The 23,016-nt window shown below is 39.0% G+C and overlaps 1 protein-coding gene across 4 annotated transcripts in view; it reads right to left on the bottom strand.

Moving 5' to 3' along the window:
* The window catches only part of LARGE1 (LARGE xylosyl- and glucuronyltransferase 1), a 278,743-nt gene that overhangs the window by 209,287 nt on the left and 46,440 nt on the right, over positions 1–23,016 (bottom strand). The gene's annotated exons all lie outside the window — the stretch shown is intronic.

Raw genomic sequence — 23,016 nt, forward strand, 5'->3', positions numbered from 1 at the left:
TAGCACTATGAAGTCTACCAATAAAACATGTTCCTAAGCACCTTGTCCACGTTTCTTAAACACCTCCAGGAATGGTACTCAACTACTTCCCTGTGCAGCCTAGTACAAACCTTCATGACCCTCTCTGTGAAGAAATTTTTCCTAATATCCAACCTAAACCTCCCTTGGTGCAACTGGAGGCCACTTCTTTTTGCCTCGTCACTTGGGAGAAGAGACTGATCCCACATCTCTACAATTTCCTTTAAAGTAGTTGCAGAGAGTGATAATATCTTCCCCGAGCCTCCTTTTCTCTAAGCTAAGATAACCCCAGTTTCTCCAGATGTTCCAGCTAGGACGTGATGTTTTCCAAACCCTTCACAGCTTCACTTGGGCATGATCCAGAACCTCAATGTATTCATTGTAGCGAGGGCCCAAAACTGAACACAGTGCTCTGGGTACGGCCACACCAGAGCTGAGTACAGAGAAACAATTACTTAACAGAACCTCAGAATCACAGCATCTTCAAATGGCTTGGGCTAGAAGAGACATCAAGCCTATCCAATTCCAACCTCCTGCTGTCGGCAGGGCTGCCAACCACCATATCAAACTGCCTAGGGAGATGGAGAATCAACCCACAGCTTCTCAGGGCAGCCTGTGCTGGTGCCTCACTACCCTCTGAGTAAAGAATTACTTTCTAACGAACATGTAACCTCAGTGTTCCCTCTTAAAGTTTAAAGCTATTCCCCCTTGTTCTATCACTATCAGAGCATGTAAAAAGTTAGTCTCCTTGCTGTTTATGAACTCCTCTCAAGTACCAGAATGCTGCATTGAAGTCTTCCTGCAGCCTTAGCTTCTCCAGGATGAACAAGCCCAGCTCTGTCAGCCTGTCTTCACAGGAGACGTGCTCCAGACCTCTGATCATTTTCATGGCCTTCCTCTGGACCCACACCAACTCTACATCTATTTTTGTGTTGCAGGCCCCAGACCTGGATGCAGTAATTTAGATGGAGTCTCACAAGGGTAGATTAGAGGGGGACAATAATTTAACTTGCCCTGCTGGCCACCATCTCTTTTGATGCAGCCCACAATTCACTTTGCCTTCGGAGCTGCAAGTTCACACTGCTGGCTCATGTGCTGCTTTTCATCCACCATGAACTCTGAGTTCTTCTGCACAGTGCTGCCCTCAATCAACTGTTCTCCCAGTCTGTACACATATCTGGGGCTGTGCAATCCAAGTGCAACACTGTGCACTTGGCCTTTTTAAACCTCATCAGGTTCTCTTGGGCCCACTTTTCAAGTCTGTCCATGTCCCCCAAACTTGCTGAGGGTGCATTCAATCCCATTGTCTATATCATTGATAAAGAAGTTGAAGAGCACTGGCTCCAAGACTGTCGCCATCACCAGCTTCTACCTAAGCGTAGGCCCACTGACCACAACCCACTTCCCTAATCCTTCTGGCAACAGTATTTCTGATAGAAGGCAGGATGATGTTGGCCTTCTGGGTCATCTGAGCACACTACCAGCTCATATTCAGCTGTCTGTCAACCAATACCCCTGAGTCCTTCTCCATCAGACAGCCTTCCAGCTACTCTTCCCCTAACCCACAGGCAATAAACTTTAGCATGAAGTTATTGTGACCCACGTGCAAAACACATAACTTAGCCTTGCTGAAGCGTCAGCCAGTCAGTCCAGCCTAACAAGATTCCCGCGCAGTCTCCTTATTCTCAGGCAGATCAACTCTGCCATCTACCTTGGTGCTGTCTGCAAACTGACTGAGGCTGCACTTGATCCCCCATCTTGATCACTGATACAGATACTAAAGGGAAAAACATCTCAAATATATATTTACACAAACATGTGCATACAAGCACATCTATATAAATTTAACTTCAAGTATTATCAAAACAAAAAGAACGCATCTGAAATACATTTTTAGAAAAGCTAGTTCAATCAGTGGAGCTGCAGTCAGAATAACGACCTGTGTAGCAATACTGTTAAATAACTTTGCTCCCTTGCATGTTCCAGATCTGTGATCTATTATAGCTGTCCACACATCTCAGAGCTCCCAGGCTTTCTTTTAGAATGAGCCAGATAGGTCTTCCTGATGCAGAATTAGGTGAAGCTTTGAAGCCAATTCACTACAGGGACCGCTCCCTGCAGACAGCATGGATGAGATTGCTTCTGGCTTCTTGAGCTCTTTTACAATCTCCCAGCACTGTCTCAGCAGGTTTGTTGCCTTCAGGCACTGCCATCATGCAGTACTTCAGGAAACATGCCATACACTTGGCTGAACCATAGTTTTTCTGAATTATATAAAGAACAAAAACTAATAAGGTCTCGGGACTCAAAAGTGATCTAAGCAAAGAATACACCACATCATGGATGCAGCCAATCTGCTCTACAGAGACAAAGTGATGTGAATGACAGTCATTCTCTGCCTTTTGCCTTGCAGATCAAGAAGCAATATCTGAATGCAATACTTTGAGCAGTATAAATTGTATTGCTACAGTACCTATTTTGTATTTGCATCATATTTTAGCACACCCATATGAGTCACAATATTTAGAATCTAGCAGCCATGTAAGCTGCAGGTTCATAGCAGATACAATACAAATACAGACTGGGATCACAATACTGAGAACCTAATGAGGTTCAACATAGCAAACTGTAGGGTTTTGCACTTGGCTTGAGGTACTTCCAGATATGTATACAAAGTGGGAGAAGAACCCCTTGAGTGTAGCCCTTCCAAGAAGGACTTAGGGGTCCAGGTTGGTGAAGAACTTTAAATGAGCCAGCATTTGCAGCCTGGAAAGCCAATGGTATCCTGGGTTCCATCAGAAGAGGGGTAGTTAGAAGAGTGGGAGGTAACTGTCCCTCTCTGTTCTGCATTCATGAGGCCCCAGCTACAGTACTGTGTTGAAGTCTAAGGCTACCACCATAGGAAATATGCGGAGCTTTTGGAGAGGGCCCAGAGGAGGGTCACAAATATAATCAAAGGGCTGAAGCACCTCTCCTATAATGACAGACTGAAGAAACGGGGCTTGTTTATCTTGGAGAAGGCTGTGGGGAGAAACTTATTGCAGCTTTCCAATATTTAAAGGGTACTTAGTAACATGAGAGAAAACAATTTCTTACACAATTAGACAGTGACAGGACAAGGGGAAATGGTTTCATACTAAACGAGGTGGAGATTCAGATTGGACATCAAAGAAGTGTTTTACAGTGGTGAGGTGTTGGCACAGGCTGCCCAGAGAGGTTGTGGAAGCTCCACCCCTGGAGGTTTTCAAGGACAGGTTGGATGATGCCATGGTCAGCCTGATCTAGTTCTTGATCTATCAGTTGGCAATCCTGCCTGTGGCAGGTAGATTGGAACCTAATGAGGTCACTTCCAACCCAAGCCATTCTATGATTCTATGACTGCATTAACCCCATGGTTAACATCTCATTATTCTTCATGCAGAAGAGTTTTCTCAGTTGCTCACAATAAACTGTCAGCAAGACGACATAGAAATATAATGATTGTGAAAACAATTCCAGTGCCCTTCTAAAAATAAAACTTTTTAAAACTTTGTTCTTGTTGCTAGGAGATGCAAAAATATAGGACATAACAATGTAGTTATCTGAAGGGCAACAGAAAGAGCCGGTACTACAGAAAATGTATCACATTACTATAGTATGCACACAGATTGGCTGATTTTGACAAGCAATTCCATAACACAGTTTTTGCAACATTCATCCATACCTATGAGGATAGATTTTCATGCAAGAAGTTTTGTTTGCAACCAGGATCATATGGATTATATTAACTACTTTTTCAATGAAAGTTTTTGTTTTGTGGTGGGTTTTCTTTTTTGTTTTGGTTTGGTTTTTTGCAGCTGCTGATTAAAACTATAGCTTACAAATAAAGGAAATGCTAGCAGTGATTATATACTGTTGCACAGCCAAAAGGGAAGGTAAATCCTTCATTTTCAAGTCAACAATGAATCTACATTGAAGGCATTTGATAACATAGAGAACATGCTGAAATGAAAGGGACTGAATTTGATCCAATATTTATTTCACACTAATTGCTGAGCTCATATTGCATAAACTATTTTTTCAGGGAGCCCATAACTTGGTCTTGAAAGTTCCAAAGCCAAGTCTTCAAGTATTTTTTCTTACTTGCCCCAGTGTTTCAAAGTCAATAATTATTGTGTCTGCATTGTGTTATGGAAACGTCAAGCCACACCATGTAGCAATGGTATTTTTTACACAATCCTATGGAAAGAAACTTAAAATACATTCCAGTCATTAGAGGTTGCTCCGGTACATCAGGTGAAGAGAGCTCAAGCACAGTTTTTGAGCGTGTTACAAATGACAAAGCTGGAGACGAAGGGCAGACCCACTCAGTACCGGAAGACTATTTATATCTGTTCTATAATATGCTAAAAATGTCTAGTACACTTTTAAGAATAACATGATCTTACATCAGCCGTAATTTTGACATAATGTTATAATTACAAGGTAAATGATGACCTAAGTGACTGATTCTTTGGCCACGACTGTAATTCCTACCTCTTATCTAACCTAACGGTGAGTTTCTTTTGCATTCTATGCTTTAGTTCTACAGTGCATACTACTGACTTTGTATTTTGTTGGCACCCAGCAAAATCATTTTAAATCTGATTTTTCTAAAAAGAACCAGCTTTTAAAGAAAATACATTTATTCTTGAAGGCTTGGAACTTGATAAAATGCTAAACATGGACATAAATTATTTGTGTTTCATACAGTTTTTGCATTTCATCATCGTGTGGAAAAATGAACCTACATCCCATATATTAAAACTTGTGAAATATATTTTCTAACTTGCATACAGTGCTTAAAAGAATATTGTACTTTTCAAACAGACTTAGATTAAATGAATTTCTTACTATTGTTTCTGCCACAGCTGACCTTAAGCTTATATTTTATCTCCACAGGTAAAGACTTCTACAACCAGATTTTGAAACAAAGATGCAGTGAAACATATTGAGTTTGACAATTAATATGCAAAGTTATTTTAATAAGAAATCGAAGCTTTAGGTAACATAGTTGTGAGGAAAAAAATAGAGAAAACTGTTCCTATAAAATACCCCTTAAGCAATGGCAACCACTATTATTTCTGCCTATGTAGGACAACAAGAAATAGTCTTACAACTTCGGTGTTCTAGATCTGAAAGAACAGGCCTCACCAGCTGGGGAGGGAATGAAAATGTTGCTCGTCTCTTTTACCTCAGTAACACCATCAGATTTCAAAGCACTAAAACTTCATCTCTCAAACTGCATTTGAAACTATGAAAGCCAAAGCTGTATTAGAACTTCATGAACTGAAGTTGATACAAAATACCACCTTATGTTGCTCACAAGAAAATTGTAGGGTTTTGCAGTAACACTAATGAAAATGAACATGCCTATTTAAAGACAGCTCAAAACACTGCTGGACGTTAATCCCACCTTCAGGCTATTACTGAACAGCTCCTGAATTCTGGCAGATACAGATCAGGTAGATCTGCTACACTGAGGTCCCATTCAAGCACACTGTGATGACAAACAGCTTAAGAACTTTAGTAAGCATGTGCCGGGAGTAGTTTATATCCAATCAAATTAAAGATCCTGTAATATTTTGATTGTTGAGACCTTATCTCGTACTCACATGGAAGTAAGAATTCACAGTAAGACCTTTTCAGGTTAATACTATAAAGCAGTAGTGTGAAGCAAAGCAGAACTTCATAGGCTGAACTGTGTTTTTTTTTCTGTGTGTCTGAATACTTCAGAAGAGTTAATGTTGAATGTGCAATACATCTTGAGGTATTTTTGTCACCTTCAAAGCTATATTCAATAATATGATCAAACGCTACGTGTCATTCTCCTAATACTTAAAGTGACAGGCAAATAATTACACAAAAGAGTTCAGGAGTAAAACTGCATTTGCACAGCAACAATACAGATTTATCAGGCTTGAGAAACTGAAACATAAGCAATTCTATGGGAGAATATTATTTTACTACATGTGATACTAAAATACTCTATCAGTAATTTTTTTAGTCTAGTTTTCAGAGTTTGTTTGGAAGTCTCAACATTTTCTTAGTGCTTCCACTGCTCTTGTAACATCCAAATTATATTATAAATATTTCTAACCTCAGTAAGTTTGCAGAAGACACCAGTTTGGGAGTGAGTGTTGATTTGCCAGAGGGAAGAAGGGTACTACAGGGGGACGTGGATAGGCTGGATCTATGGGCCAAGGTTAATGGCAGGAGTTTCAATAGGGCCAAGTGTTGGGTCCTGCATTTTGGTCACAACAACCCCAGGCAACCCTACAGGCCTGGGGAGGTGTGGCTGGAAAGCTGCCTGATGGAAAGGGACCTTGGTGTGCTGATGGACAGTTGGCTGAATATGAGCCAGCAGTGTGCACAGGTGGCCAAGACGGCCAATGGCATCCTGGCTTATATCAGGAATGGTGGGGTGAGCAGGACTGGGGAAGTCATCCTGCCCCTGTTCTGACTTAGATGTCTAACTATTGGCATATCTTTGGGAGATACCAGGCACCTAAAGTACAAATTTGTAGAACTTAAGGAAAAGTTGACCTTATCATTTGTTTGCTGTGTAACAGTAAAGTCAGAAGCAGCATTCAAAATGCTTAATTCAAGTGAAAATATTTCCTTCTAAGCAATACCTCAGCCCTCATTAATATTTTACCACAGTAGCTCAATAATCTTGTCTAAGCGCCACTAACAAAGATTAATGAATCAGATCTACACATTTTGGATTATTATTTTTTTTCATAATGACATGCTGTATTTCCTGTTTAGTTTTTAGTGCCATCTTTAAGATTAAGAAATTTTTATAAGTGTCTAAAATTATTTCACTTTACAAGTAATATGAAGGACCTGGAGGTATATAAAATCAAAAGTTTATGGGGAAAAAGTTCAATCAGTATGCTAATAGCAGCAACATTATCAATTGAAACCCTAGAGCTACCATGACATATGTCCCAGAAATTCAATCTCCACTGGTTTTGGTGAATCAATATGGAAGAAAGCAGGGAAACAGGCAGTTTCAGCTCCAGCTGAGAAGTCAATGAATGAGTTTACATCAGCATTTTAATTCAGAGTACCACTTTCATCCCTTTGACACAAACTCCCTAAGCATACTTGCTTACTGTAGGTTGAGCTACACAACAAAGCAATCAGAAAGGGCACAAACCAAACTCCCTTACAATGAAATAAAAGCAGAAGATGCAGCCCAGAAGGACACACTAAAGGATGCTAAGGATGTTCAGTTGCTGGCACAAGACTGGATGTAGCCTAGTATAAAATCCTTAAATTAATACAGCTTGAGTACCACGTCCTCCGCGTCAACTACTTCACTCCACAAATCAGTTTCTGCTGGGTCACAGTGTTTGCTAGCATGGACAAAGCTGCACCACATTAAGCAGCAGAAAAAGCTGAAAGCCACACAAAACGTGAAATAAAAACACCTGGTTTCAGATAGCTGTATTAATGAGGAACAGTTCACAAGCTGTGGCACTGTCAGGAAAAATCAACAGCTGTGATCAAATGCAAGTTTTTTCTTCATCTAAAAATTAGGCTATAAAAGCATTCCTTTTTCATCATCCCATTCATAATCTGTCTTATGTTGAAGCACAGGAGCTCAGCTAATTATGTACCTGATAAAGGTACCTTATTTGGGGGCATTTTCCTGCTTTTGCACTTACACTAAGCAAAGGAGGTAGAGATAAATTACTTATTTAATGACAACTTCTTTTTCCCCTCCGATCTACAATTCTAAGCAGTTATTTCCTCAAAGGTGGAAATGAAAGGAATTAGATGTATTCAATCTTTTGGTGCTTCAAAGAAAAATTTCAACTCAGAGTGAAATTATACATCCTGGTGTTGTAGTTCTAAATGCTTTTAAGAAAACAAATGAGCTTCCACGAAGAGGGTGCTCCATTTGAAAGTCAGTTGTGTAATTCCACTAAGTGCTTGCATTTTTCAGCGGCCCACCGTGAAATGCTGCAATGCCACAGACAGACAGCAGATGTCGCGTTGTTTAGCAAGATGAACACAAGAACAGAATTGTCTCTAATGCCTCCAGGAAAGCCAGGGAATTCTCCGACTGCAGTGGGCAATAAAGAGTAACAAGACATTTACCAGATGCAGAAGAGCATACAATAGCCAGGTACAAAGAAAAGGTCCTACTTAATCCTAGAAGTGAGTGATAGCTTACTCATGTAGTGCAAATAAAAGTACGGCTGTGCAAACAAAAATTTGCTGTCAAAACGGAAACATTTTTGCTTTTCCTTGTCACGGTGTAGTGACTCTTGCACAATTACACCTGTGTGCCTTATTGTGGGAGGATCACGAGTAGGAAGTGGTGTGCAAACATAGGAAATTCCGACCTTTTGAGATCTTGCAACTCAAAAGTCTACAGAAAGAAAAGGTTCTGATCTCTGTCAAATGAAGAGTAGTTATCAAGTAGTTATCAAGTCTGACTGTTCAGCGCCCTGTCTATAATAGACCAAGTCTGACACCTGAGCTGAAAAACAGATCCTAAAGACCAGATCCACTACCTTAACTAATAGTTATTCATCTGCAAAAGAACCATTACCAGAGAACCTTTCATGCCACAATCAGATCCTCTCCCTGTGTTCAATGCCAGACAGAAACTACAGACTCAGTTTTCCTTTTGTTTTGGTTTGCTTGGTTCTTTTTTGCCAAATGAAAGATTTTTCAGAAATTTCAGAAAATGCTTGCAAAATGCACTTCATGAAATTAATCAAAGGCAAATGAAACATGTTCTTTATATGCTGGGAGACAGTTAGGGGTATAGTCTCCACCTAGACATCATCCAGATCTGACCTTTTCTTGTCAATATTAAATAAGAAGACAATGTAGATCTAGATTTTCCCCCTTACTCATATTCCTTCCATTGACAAAACACGTTCTGATGATATTTAAAAACTGATACTACAATAATAACCTTGTTCTTTCCTTCCAGTTTCATACTGGTTGATTTAAGTTCACACTGATCACACCACACACACAAATACGAATACAAGCAGGTCTGTCACATTCACGTACATAAAGAACTAACACAATGTAATGCTTTTATCATAGTATCATGCAATTGTTCTGAGTTGAAAGGAACCCTAAAACGTCATCTAGTTCAACTCCCCTGCAATGGAGAGACACCCACAGGTAGACCAGGGTGCCCAGAGTCCCTCCAGCCTGACTATGGATGTCTCCAGGGATGGGGCATCCACCAACTCTCTGTGTAACCCCTGCCAGTGCCTCACCACTCTTACTGAAAAAAACTTCTTCCCTACATCCAATCCAAACCTCCTCTCTTTCAGTTTAAAACAATGTCCCGTTCCCTTATCCAGAACAGACACTGCTAAAAAGTCTGTCCCCTTCTTTCTTATAGCCCCCCTTTAGATACTGAAAGGCTGCTATCAGGTCCCCCTGGGCCCTTATTTTCTCCAGGCTGAACAGCCCCAGCTCTCAGTTTCTCCTTGTAGGGAAGGTGTTCCAAGCCCTGTACCATTTTTGTGGCCTTCCTCTGGATGCACTCTAACAGGTCCATGTCTCTCCTGTACTGAAGATTCCACATTTGGAAGCAGTACAGTTTCATTTTTACTTTACAAACAGGAAAGTAGATGGTCATTTTTATGAACTATGGAGTTGACTTCTACTTCATCATTCTCATGGAAACTCACATAAATAGTCTTATTCGGTCAAAAGTCTCACCTTTTTTGGACAAAAGAGCAGCACTGTAACATGGGATTATGGCTCCAGGAAAGAGAAGTAAAGTCTCAAACAGAAGCTACATACCATACAGCTGTGAGACTAAAGATTTAAGCAAATTACATCATGCTTCCTATGATGGTACCTGATTTTGCTCTGTAGAGTATTACAGAAAGGGTGATTTCAGCCTACGTTTTGCAAATAATACACTAGAATAAGGTTACTACCTCCTTTCCTCTTCATTACCCAAACAGGACTGTGGAAAAAAAGAGCAAAGACACTAATGAAGGTAATAAGAATGACCTAACACAGTACTGCCAGGTCAGAAAAGATCATCTCTGTAATGCCCACACACTGTTAAGAATCATTGCTTTCCTCGGTAAATGGCAACTGCATATCAGAGACATTCACATGCACTCAGTTCATACTTTCCCCCACTCACATTTCAGTCTAGCAGTATGATTATTAGTTTACATCCCCATAATTCTCACATTTAGTCAGCATGAAAATGTGATCTGGCCCAGTGGGAGCATTATCCACCTTCATATCCTTCATGGGCAGAAGGCAATGGCTGAGATATACCCCACTGCTTTTTAGGAAGGCAGCAGGAAAATCAAAACACATAATAAAGAAATAGGAGATGAAAACCTAGATTCAAATTATATAAAACAAACCATTAGTTCTTTTTTGAGGATAGTTTTCTCATTATCCTTTATGAAATCCCTGAAAATAACGTCTTAAAAAAAGCCTATTAATCTTGTCATTCTTTAGCTTTGCAGAAACAGGAGAAGATAATAATAACATAGCTGCAAAATGAACAACTTTTTCAAAGGTTGTAATCTAGAGGCACATACCTTCTGAAGTCCAAAATCTGAGGGTATTTTTGTTTACATGTTTGGCTGCTTTTCTATCTGTTTTGCCATTGTGGAACGTCTGCCTTTTCATAGAGCCAATTCTATGAACACTCAACAAAACCTTACAGTTCCTAATACTTCTGTAAAACAAGGTCTTACAATGTCTCAAATTAACAATTAAAATTAATATGGCTAGAATTAGCAACCAGCTTCACATACGTAGGTTCTAAAAAGTTATGACCCAAATTATAATGCAAAAATAGGCCCCAGAAGGAAAAGGCCATACCCAGTGAGGCTCCCCTTTTCACAGTACAAGGGAGAAAGTTCACAGAAGCATTAAAAGCATCTTTTACTGTTTAACTTCAGTGTTTTTCCATACACTTTCAATAATTTCTGAATTGCATGGCAAAAACAACAACAAAAAAAAGTATCTTCAGCACATACTTCTTTGTAACCTCACCCCTAGAAAATTAAAGGCTAATTGCAATACACAAGATTCTGAACATAGTCTACTATCAGACACACATATTACAAGAAACAAAAATCCTCTATGAAGAGGAACATTAAATAACTCCCTTCCCCCCTCCTTTGTTTTGCTGTGTGTTTGGGGTTTTTTTTCAAGCAGCAATTCAGTCTATTTCAGTTAATTATGACAAATTTCTTCAGGAAAACAATCTACCAACTAACTCTAACCGATCAAAGAAACAGAACGCTCACAGCCCCAGCAAATAGCCCAAGCCAAAAAAAACCACCAACACAGAGCTGTAGATGAGCAACTCTGAGATGAGCAGTTATTGCAAGCCAGGTATCACAACTCTCATTTCTGACACTGATATGTCTCTTGAAAAATAGATACCCTCCAACCTTCTAAAAAAAGAAAAGGATCTTTCTTCTAAATAATATGTTATCTACGCTGTTTATTAGGTATATTACATGCATGCACTCTTCCTCTGTCTCTCAGATGATCTGGCTACAAAATAAGCAAACAAAGTCGGTACTATTTTTCTAGTTTTTCCTTATTTTGTGCTGCTTTTACAAGAAGCAGAAAGGTTTTATTTTTCATGCAGAGATTCCAATTAATGAGGGGCCATAAAAGACAAACATACGAGGCATGACACAGGAATTTCTTCAAGTGCTGTGCTTATCATAAGGGAACACAGACGTTTCTGCTCATTAGAAGCTTTGCTCAATAAAATTTGTATTTTCCTAACAGGAGGGAGGGCACAGAATATGCATGTAGGTTTTATGATACATCTCATATTTTCAAGGACTAGAGAATTGAAAGGGATTATGGAACTTGCTTGTACATTGGCAAAGGTGTTGTTTTGTCCCATCCATCACTTCAATGTGTTCAGATCTGTAAGGGGACTACAAAGAACAGTTTGAATGAATTTTGAATGGAAATGCATATGTGTTATGAAAGCACCAAAATAAGCATTCAAAGAAGGAATCAGTCACATATTGATGGCATTCCCAAATAAAACAACCCCCAAGTTAACAGCCCTTCCATGTGCATTTTCTCAAGAGGTCCAGTTTTGGTAAACAACGAGCAAAAATCATTAAGAGAAGACAGGAAAATAAAGAAGAGGATTAGAGACAAAAAATATCCAGACAAGGAGGGAGAAGGACACCAGGGAAATCAGAAATGTTGCCTACTGTCTTACTGAGACAGAACACAATGAAGAGGCCAAGATTGCAATCACTGTCAACTCCAAGAGTACTAAAAGTGCAGTCAAAAACACCATGTGATCACCAATCAAGACAAAAAAAATAATAATAATAGCAGATATGATGAGAACTTAATAGTTCACATCTCTTATCCTGCATGTCACTCTAAGTAATCATAGCCCAATCACTTGGGCACGTCTTGGTTCTCCTAGATACATGGGTAAGGGCAAAATCTGTGGAAAGAACAAGAGTGAGGGAGAAAAACCTTCTGTGAAGTCTTTCCCTTCTACAGGGCTCCCACATTGTCTTTTCTTACACCAGTTGAACAAATTGTGAGTGTTTGTGGCCTTAGGACAGAGTACTGGAGAAAGTCATAGGATTGTTGACTCACATTAGTAACACTTAGTACTCTCCTTACCTGCATAGGCCAGCATGCTGGTCAATGCTTTATCATATCATCCCTTTCATAAATGCACACTTGATGCATGGTCTTATGTGAAAACATATGCCATGTGATCAGATAACTACCCCTAAGCATCTTACATGCGAGGAGTCCAGTAATTAGCGATATCTGTTCATAAACTGGAAAAAAAGATATGTCATTAAAGTATAAACACTGTTGTCACGCACATCTTTTCATGTTGTCTTCTATAAAATGAACCACTGGGAAAGGATAAAGCAATTTAACATCCTAAAGCCAATAAAGCCCACCAGCTCTACTGTCAGTACTCGTACTAATGCAGTAATTAATTGCCTTTTCCTACAGGTTACTCTGAGCTAGTAAACCCCATGCATCAATACTAAACCCAGGCAGGGCCCTTCCTCGAGCGGCAACAAGCCAATACTGAGATGCACACAGATCCAAGTCCTACCCCTGCTGTTGCTGTGAAATTCCATACAGTTATCGTGAACAGAAGAGTGACAACCATGAAGCAATCATGGATTTGTTACAGTTCAGCTCATGGTTTACAGCAATCTGAAAATATTTCTGCTCACCCTTCCAGTTTCATACTTTCCATAGAAGGAATCGTGCTTATAAACGTAACATTACACATGGTCCTTATTGTTATTTAACTTACTGCTGCTATAAGTACCTACAGCCAATAGAAGAATTCTGTGCTGTTTTAGGTGGAATATTAACAATGTGAAGCAAACAACAATGGCCTCAAAGAGCTTGAAGATGGAAAGGCAAAACAGAGGGAGCTGATGATCCACATCTGAAAAAGCAGTAGTAAACCAAACTGTGGAAGCACCAATAAACAAAGCATGTTATTATATAAGTAGCCTCATACGCTGTAAATACTTGATGCATGGTTAATACTTTAACAGCATGCACATTAAGTATTACTGTTTGAAGTTTTAACTAAGTAAATTACAGCTCCAATACCCTGCCTCTTTAAAGAGCTTTTTTTCCTTTGAAAATATTACAGTGTAGGATAAGGCAACACTTATTAACATGCAAGTACTGAAAATAGTAATAATGAGCCAAGACAGACATATTTTAAAATAAAATAAAGATGTTTTTCTGTATTGCTTTTTTTCTAAAAGTTGGACAGCAAAAAAGAGCCTTGAGAAAAAAGAAGCAGCCTATGTTTGCTGTAACGGGAGGTAAAAAGAACAAAGGAACTTCTGACCCCAGGCACAGCCAAAAATAAAAGGAATAATGTGGCTTCTTTCTTCACACAATTGCTGACTCTGTGCTCACTTATTCCCATTACATATCATTCAGATATGCAAAGGAGCTGGTAATTTATTTTAGGGGAGATTTCACATTATTTATTAGCTAAGAAATATTTCCTGACACATGCTGAATTTCTGACAGACTTGCTCAGTTTTGACTCAGCCTTCTGATAATTACACAGCAACAGTGCCTATGAATACGAGTAATTTCTGTTTGCTTCTTACACTATCACTATTCCAGTTCTCCTTATAGCACTTACTGTCATTTCAAATACTATTTTGTTAAATTTTTAACAATTCATACTGCTTGTGGTTTTTCAGCCAGTTTGTTTTGTCTTTATCTCAAGTAATAGCACAGTGATTAAGAAAAGTATTCCAAAAATCCTCTGTAAACAGAAACAATGCTCCCTCACACATTATACCTCAACTAGCATACTTTGCATTAGCCTTCAATACTTTCAGCTACTTTATTCCAAATTAGAGAGATATACAGTTCCTGTCCTGCCAAGACTTCTTGAATGATTGTAAGCATCTAATTTGAAACATCCTAGTGGAAAATCCAGCTTCCAAAAAGTAGAATTCAATATTCCATTTAAAGCTCTCAAGTAGCAGTAGATGGAGAAGAAGGAAGCACGTACAGAAGGAGAAACAGTCATTCAAGTATACTGTGTTACTGTCCCAATTCTTTTTAAGGGTTGAGGGCAGCTGTATACAAATTAACTAGTTTAAGTCATCTTGGAAATGAGATCTTTGTCTCCTGTGTCTCTTCAGATCTTCATATCAATCTAGTACTTACGACTACATAGCTTTACTTAATTCTCCAGAGTTCTGGTCACACTTGGCATTTTCATGGCATAGCTGCTTGTCTTTTCCCACTCATGCCAGATGTCACCAACTGGTGGGTCTTTTAATCTGCTGGATATAGCAAAGGGATGTTCACTGTACTTGGAGTGGGTCTCCTGCTTCTCAGAGAAGCAGCGCCCTAAGAAATACTGCTTAGCTGCCACCTGGGACAGACACCTCTTGACAAATCTAGTCAGCTGATCCAAACTCTTCTTTTCCACAGGACACAAAACATACAGGCTGCTAACTGTACAACTTGATACCTGACATGGTGAAACCAAAGATGTCTGAGATGCCTGGATACAGCATAGGGACTGTAGTCCAAATCTGAAGTTGCATGATGATGATACTCCATAAGAGCAATTTGCCTCATAGGTAACTGATTATAGACTCCTTCAGGCTTCTTTTATATATACGTAAACTCCATCTTTAGTATTTGCATTGATCTTATTTATCCATTACTCAACGCATTAACCAATGAATCTCTGGGAAAACACTAGGGTGTGTAAGTTAACTGGTGAAGTCAGAAGCTCTAGGCTAGGTTCAGTTAAAATACCACATCTGAGAAGATAAAAACTCCATGCAAAGTAAAGCACTTGCGTTCAGTGTGACAACAGAAGATGCCTGGTACTAAATTGAAATTATGGTCACAAATTGTTAAGCCTAGGCTCTATTCTTGATCACTTTGTGTGTGTACATTGCTTATCTTTGACTTCTGTGTTCATTCTTTTGGAAGCTCTGCACCAAAAATTTATTTATCGGACAGTATCATGTAAATAAAGTAGGCAGTAAAGCAGTACAGAAGAACCCAACTTTCTTTTCCAGCTATCACTGAGAAATCAGCATGAAAGTTGGGAAAACAATAAAGCAGGCAGGCAGGCAAATTAAAGATTAGAGAATGACAAAAAAGATGTGATCACCCGATCATTTGGTCAGGAAAATCCTATATATATGCGTGTGTGTATATATTTTTTTTTTAAACGTACTCAAAAAATTTTAGAGTCTTATAACTCCTGTGGTGCAGTGGAAGGGAACAAGTGAGGCAGAGCAGTAAGGGAAAATGCAGAAGGAACTGGAGAGGAGTAGGATACCCAAAGAGCTTTGATGGGGGCTGTACCCTTCTCCCAACACTCTCACTTAGGTACAAATGCTGAGGATCCAGCACATCCAGCATGACACACAAGCACTGTCACTAGCTAGAGCACTGACAGAATGACTTACCACACAGTCAGTCTTCTATGATGTCTCAGCAAATAAAAGTTTGTTATCAAAAGCAGTTCAGCTCTGTGGGAATGGAGGAGCAGTGACAGACCAAAGACATAATGACCCCATTTCAGCTGCACTCCTTGCAACTGGCATAGTTGAGTGCTGCACAGAATACACTGGAACAAACTGTTGTATTTGCTGCTCTTACACAGTTAGTGAATTAAAGGGTTAACCGTACTTCACATCAACAGAGACATCTCTGGCAAGTAGCACATAGTTGATTTCACTGTTACAGAAATCACACAACATCTCTCATCTTTTTTAGTGTTGGTAAGCTTTGATGAATTTAAGTTTATTGTGTCTGCATGCAATCTACCCACACATGGTTCTTCTGTTTCTTATTCAACCTTCCGTTTTGTACAGCCTGAGAAAAAGAAGCTATTGCATACTGTCTCACAATGCTCCTGATGGTGTTCAGCAATTGTATGATGCTGATGCAAGACAGTCACACAGCAACAACCTCACAGAGCAGCCCTGAAATTGTGTTGCATTTGTGGCACAAGCCTTATCATTAGATTTCGGAAATAAGGGGAAATAATATTATTCAGATCTGGCACTGTTATATACAATGGGGTTAATTTGCAAGATCCATACTTTCAGAAACATGGCTCCATCACATTTAACATAAACATTAAAAGAACACCAGCACATACCACAGAATTCTAGACAGTTATTTTTCATCTATTCTGAGTTCTGATAAACTGTAGGAAATGTTTAGTACCACCCCTCTTCTCTGCAGGAGCTCTCTGTGTTGAGAAGAAGATGCATTCTGCTGCTGGTAGTTGCCTGCTGCTTTGTGTGGAATAACAGACAGTACTCACCACCACAGATATCCCAAAACATAGATACAGTTTCTGAGGCAACTGAAGAAAGATCGCTGTGATAAGAGGGGCTGGTAGCCACATATAAATCTTTTTACCTCAAACTTTCGGCTCATTTCCAGCTCAATCAACTTCTGGAAGGCCATACTTAGAACAACTCTTAAGATGATCTTTTGTTTGTTAGTTTGTTGTCTCTTCTTTTCTTGTTAGCAATGCTTTCAAAAACAGCATAACCATTTCACATTAGTATTTTGACTATGCTATGTCTATGTATTTAAGGCAGCCCCTTCCACTAACAAAAATCAATGACTGCATCTACATTAATAGCACAAGAATTCCTTGTGCTACTGCATATCTCCTGTGCTTTATCCATTCTATCTTACAAGTAACAGCAATAAATGTTGTAGCCATAACTCTCCCTGACAGCATCAAGGGTTGCATCCTTCCAAAATGTGTCTTGGAGAGATGATATATTGAACAGAGTGCTTGTGGCATGGATAAAGCTGTCTGTTCTTAGTCAAGGGAATGGGAGAGCATTTGAAATGTAAACCCCTTTAAGTACAGCAAAACCCTATCTTTGTATTACACACTATGGTAAGCTGCATGAGCTATGAAGTGCAAGCTATGATGTGTTTGTTGCATCATGGATGCACGGCACACGGAGATGGTATCACAACAGAAAACAACAAAAACAGTGTTACGAGCAGTGGGAGATGTTTCTGATGTCTTTGATAGGGAAAAATAGCACAATATCTTAAATAAAAGATGCATCCTGCATAAGGGATTCATAGTCTTGCATTTTCACATTGATCCTGTGTATCTCTCATGGTAATTTTGATCAACTACTGCTCAAACTTTCCATGGGAAAAAAAAAAAAAAGTTCTTCCTCGCAAATGCTGTCAACACGGTTCAGAGTGTTGGCCTTAACACTGCAAATAAAAATGTACAAGTGTCATCTCCACCTCCTAACTAAAATAAAAAGCTCTGTATTACCTATTGTCAAAGCACCTCTAGCATCAGCTCTGAAAGAAGATGAGAGCAGAACTCCCCACAGACCATCAAAACAAGCCAGAAAATACACTTAGATCAGGCTCTACACCACTGCAGTTTCCGACAACGAAACTCCAGTTTAAGACCAGTCTTAGAGAACATCTTTTTGTTTTCTTTCTTAAAAAATAAAAATAAAATCACCGAGGCAATTGCCAGTGCTGTACTAAAGCTAAGTTAAATTAGAAAAAAAGAAAGGTAAACAACACGATGGGGACCATTCTGGGGGGAAGATGATGCTGGAAAGTCTGAATTGTGATATCATTTACGCAAAAAAACTCAAGCATTCTCATTTCGTAGTACATACTGAAAACTGCATTTTATAATACAGATTGCAAAGCTCCATAAAAATTACACCGTTTTTTTCTTTGCTGTTAACAATTTTTCCAGTTCTTGAATGGGAGATAGAAGCAGATACTCCCACACAAATATCTCCAGTGTTAGAAGAGTCTGTTTTTCAGAATCCTGGAATAGCAGCATATGCCAGAATTTGACTTCAATTTCTACAGTGTCTCATCAATTCTAATACTGAAAAACAACTTCTTGAGCAGCGTGTATTATCCACCAAGAGTTCAGAAGATGTGTTTGTATCAGTCTTCAAGAACAGAGAAAGAAGTATCACGCACCGCTCAAGGTCAAATTGATTTAATAAATATAAGCCATGGGTCATAACTGTTGAAAAGCAGCCAGCCACAAGAATGGCTAAGAACTGACCTACACAGGCTCCTTCAAAAGTAATGCCTCCTATTTATTTCCATGGAAACTAAAGGAAACCAAACAATAACACTGTTTGATAGAGCAAATTCTCAGCTACAGAACTCAATTTTAAAACAGACATCATCATTAGCTATGCATTTTTAACAGTGTTGAAAAATAGCCTGCACCCGTAACAGATCTGTACCAGTGAAGGTAACTCACTGGCACTGCCATCACTGCTGAAATGCACCTGCCATCACCTCACTGTGCTCACATCCACTGGTTAGCTTACACAAATGTTCAGCAAGCATCAATGAATGCCAATAGGTGCTATTTTTTATGCATGGAGGAATTCAATGCCACCCCCTTTGATTCATATGCACTTCCGTGTCACACATTGTTTTATCACACTGCAACAAAATATAGTGGGATGCTTGTGGGAAGGTTCAAGCTCTACTGTCATGCCACCAATATCCACCTCTGATGTTGTGGGCCAACATAATAAATTAGGAGGCATTACTTTCAGATCAGCCCTCCTATAAGAGTAATCGCTGCAGTTTGCTGTGAACAGCACAGTATCAATGATTTTTAAAGAAAAGCAAGAAGATTTAATCTTAACGCTGCAGTCAGACATGGAACAGGACAATACACAGCCAGAACTGACATAGTGAGGTCTCAGATCCAGCAGAAGTACCTGGTGCTGCAGGTCAGAGTGAGGCTCCCTGAAAACCCAGAGCGTCTCCTGTATCGGCCACAGCAACAGCTGAAAGAGCAGCAGCTGCCCAGGAAGTTATTTTGGGGCTACTAAAAGAAGCCTTGCTATATGTGGAGACCAGACAGATGATCATCCAGCTGCCTTTCAGTCACAGGGTTTCTAACCAATCAGTATTATGATGCTTCCTATAAATAGCTCATTACAGCAATTACCAATTGCTACTACAGTAGCTTGGTTTTTACTAAGTCAAAAACTGCCACTATAGTTTGGCAAAGCTAATGCACGCATACCAATAAATGAAGTCCTTCAATATGGTGTTGAAGGTTGCATTATTGAAGGGCATGGACAAATGTTTGTGTAGTAGAGCTAGGATTGTATGGTTAGGTTGTGGTTGGAGTTGATGATCTTCAAGGTTTTTTCCAATCTTAGCAATTCTACGATTCCCTCCAAATCCATGCCCAGCTCACTACACTTGTGACAAATATTAAGGCTTAAGTGGAGAATAAGCGGGCTGTGTACTTAGATCCCAGTCTCTTTTTCCATGTTTTTCTGGCAGTATAAATGAAAGGGGTAAAATCCACTATAGTCAATAGCATATTTCCCAGTGTAGGAGTCAGAAGGCTGCAGTACATATTCCTAACACTTTTTTGTTGTTGTTGTTGTTGTTTTTAAAAGGAAAAAAGGAAATCCAATAGGCTATTTACGTTTGTTTGATTATCACTGAATTATAATCATGTGCCTACGCAATCCAAATTGCTGGGAAATCCAATAATATTATTTACATTTAATCAAAGTGCAACAATCAATGCCTACTTAAATTCTCATATTTCACAATAGAAGCACTCAACACTCCAAAAAACAGATGTACAAAAATCTAAAAAATTCCACTGCTTTGCAAGAAAATTGATATGCATGGCCTAGTGAAAGAACAGCTCTTTGTTGACGATTTCAGAGGCAAAGTAATTTCATAACCACTGGATTTTCTCATTACGCTTCCAGCCTATCAGTAGATAAGAATTCTAACCAGTTTAAGAGCACAAAGGGAGAAGCATCAATATTAACAAGAAGTAAAACACTTCGTATATACAATTACATACATATAATTTTTGCATTAATCACCTCTCACATTAGAATGCGAGCATGAGTTTGCCTCTGGCATCATACCATGTATGGTGCTTATTTTTAAATATTCATTCCAAATGAGTGTCATGATTAAAAAGAAAAAGTCTGGATGCATAAACCATTAGGTCTCTTAGTAATCCAAAGGGTTTACAAGCTCAACACACATTCCAGTCTACGCAGACAATAAAAGATGAACTAGCACAAATGAAGCCAATTTTAGCTATTTATAAATATATGATAAAGAATTTCAACAAAGTTTCTGAAGAAAAAAAATTAAAATGAGAATTGTTGTGAAGTAAGGCTCGACAATTAAACAGACAAAATATTTCCAGAACATAACACAGAAAACAGAACTGGAACAACATTCCTAGGAAACCATTACAATGTTCTCATCCATTTTAGAGAAAAACATGCCACAAGCAAAATACACACTGCAACCTTGTTAAAACCGAACTTCACCTGCATTTTAATTAGTTTTCCTAAAGAAGCAAAGCTTGTGCAATCACTCTTTGTTCTTCCTTAATAACTTCTGCATCTGCTGGACAACTTTCAACAAATTTTACAGAACCTGTATTTCATTCATTCTCATATCGTTCAAAATTGAGACCTATTGAGAGCGAGGAATACCTCATGCATGTCCCTGGAGGGGGCAGCTTGTCTGCTTCTGTTGAAAGTGCACTCTCAGTCCAAAAAGTAATAACTCGTTGTCTATCCTGTGATTGTAACAAGATCATATTGGCAGTGGTTTTGCACTGTACCTCTGTAGTCTACATGTGCTTCTCCAAGTATATAGATTAAATATTTAATAACATTTCCATAGACACAGCTCCCTTGGGTCCAAGAGGCTTCAATCAAAGGATTCTCAAGGTTTTAGCACCAAAAAGCAGGTAGTGAAAACCACTGGAAATAAACACGTGTATCACTAATACTCATTTTGCACAGTTTCTTTCATACAGTGCACAAAGACTACAGTAACTTTTCCTACTTGAGAAGTCTGCTTTATTGCAAACAATTCATCTGAGGCTTTTGTAAACCCATTCATGGGAGAATTACTATCCAAAACAAGGTCGGTGACACTGGATGTAAGAACCTGGCAGCACTACACTGGCAGAGTTAAGGCTATCCAAGTAACCTTTGCCGTATTTGGACAGTTTCCCAAAACATCAAGAGAGAGTCTGTTTTGTCATTATGTGAAAACCGTACATTTTCACTCTAATATTTCTTAAGAAAACATAGCAGGGAGGTATCCAGAAATGTTCTCTATCAGCCTAGCTTTCCTCTGGCTGAAACAAACGATACTTCTGCTGTTGATTTCAAGGAAAAAGGAGTAATAATCATCATTCATGAAAACTGTAGATATGAAAACAGCATTTTAATCTCAATTTTGTTCCAAAATTTGTATTTGGTTTTCAACCTTTGCTATACCCCTTTGGGCCTGACCTATCAGATAATTGCTCAACCATCACTTTATGTTTTTGTCTAGCAGAATACGGGATATTTTGACCAGAACAATGCTGTGAGGAACACTACTGAAAGCTTTACTGACATTCTAAAAGGTAACATCAAGTGGCTTCCCTTGGTCAACTAGATGGGTGAACTTACCATAAAGAGAAATCAACTATGTTAAACAGGACCTTTTCTTCATGAACTTGTGTTGGCTGTGACCAATGACTGCAGTTTATCTTTCAGGTGTTTTTCAATAAAACCCAGCATAACTTTTCCTATAATTTTTACCAGGCACTGAAGTGAGACTGAAAGGGCTGCAATTACCAAGGCCTTCTTTCTTGCCCTTGAAAGCTGGAACAATGTTTGCCAGCTTCCAGTCAAGTGGGACCTTGTCAGATTCCCAAGACTGTTGAAAAATAATTGAGAGAGATCTTGCAATGACAACAGCCAGCTCTCAAGTCCCCAGGAATGAATCCCATCAGTCCACAATGGACATATACATATCCAGGTGGACCAGCAAGTCCCACACAAATTTGAGGTTGGCTGGGAGTTGATTGCTACAGAACTCACAGTCCTTCAACTCAGGACAACTGGGGTCCCAGAGCCCATTGTCATTTCAGTATTGAAGACAGAAGCAAAGAAGGTATTAAAAGTCTCTGATTTGTCTGTCCCTGTTTGCAAGGTGACTGTTCTCACCAAGTAACAAACCAATGTTCTCTCTGGTCCATCTTTTACTCACAGAATTAAGCACAGAGATGATAAAAAAAAAAACAAAAACAAAAAAACAAAAACAACAACAAAAAAAAACATATACGTGTCATATTCTGTGTACATACAAGGTTACATTCTTACTAAATAAAAGATACACAACCTGTTTAACACCACTATAATCACCTTTATATCAATAAACAATTTGACATTACAAACAAGCTAAACTGTGTATTTTCAGGAACGGGAGATAACATTACACATTCCACGATTCCACGTATCATAAGTGCTTTTATGAGAACATCAACAGCTTATACGTTTTGGGGGGAGGGAAGAAGAGAAAGCAAGCCTTTTGAGCCCAATTATCTCAAAATTTGTCCTCTTCCATTCAATTTTGTCATTCAATTAG

The sequence above is a fragment of the Coturnix japonica genome, chromosome 1 (assembly GCF_054131305.1).
Source record: "Coturnix japonica strain WE chromosome 1, WE-NBRP24, whole genome shotgun sequence".
Classification (NCBI taxonomy): domain Eukaryota; kingdom Metazoa; phylum Chordata; class Aves; order Galliformes; family Phasianidae; genus Coturnix; species Coturnix japonica.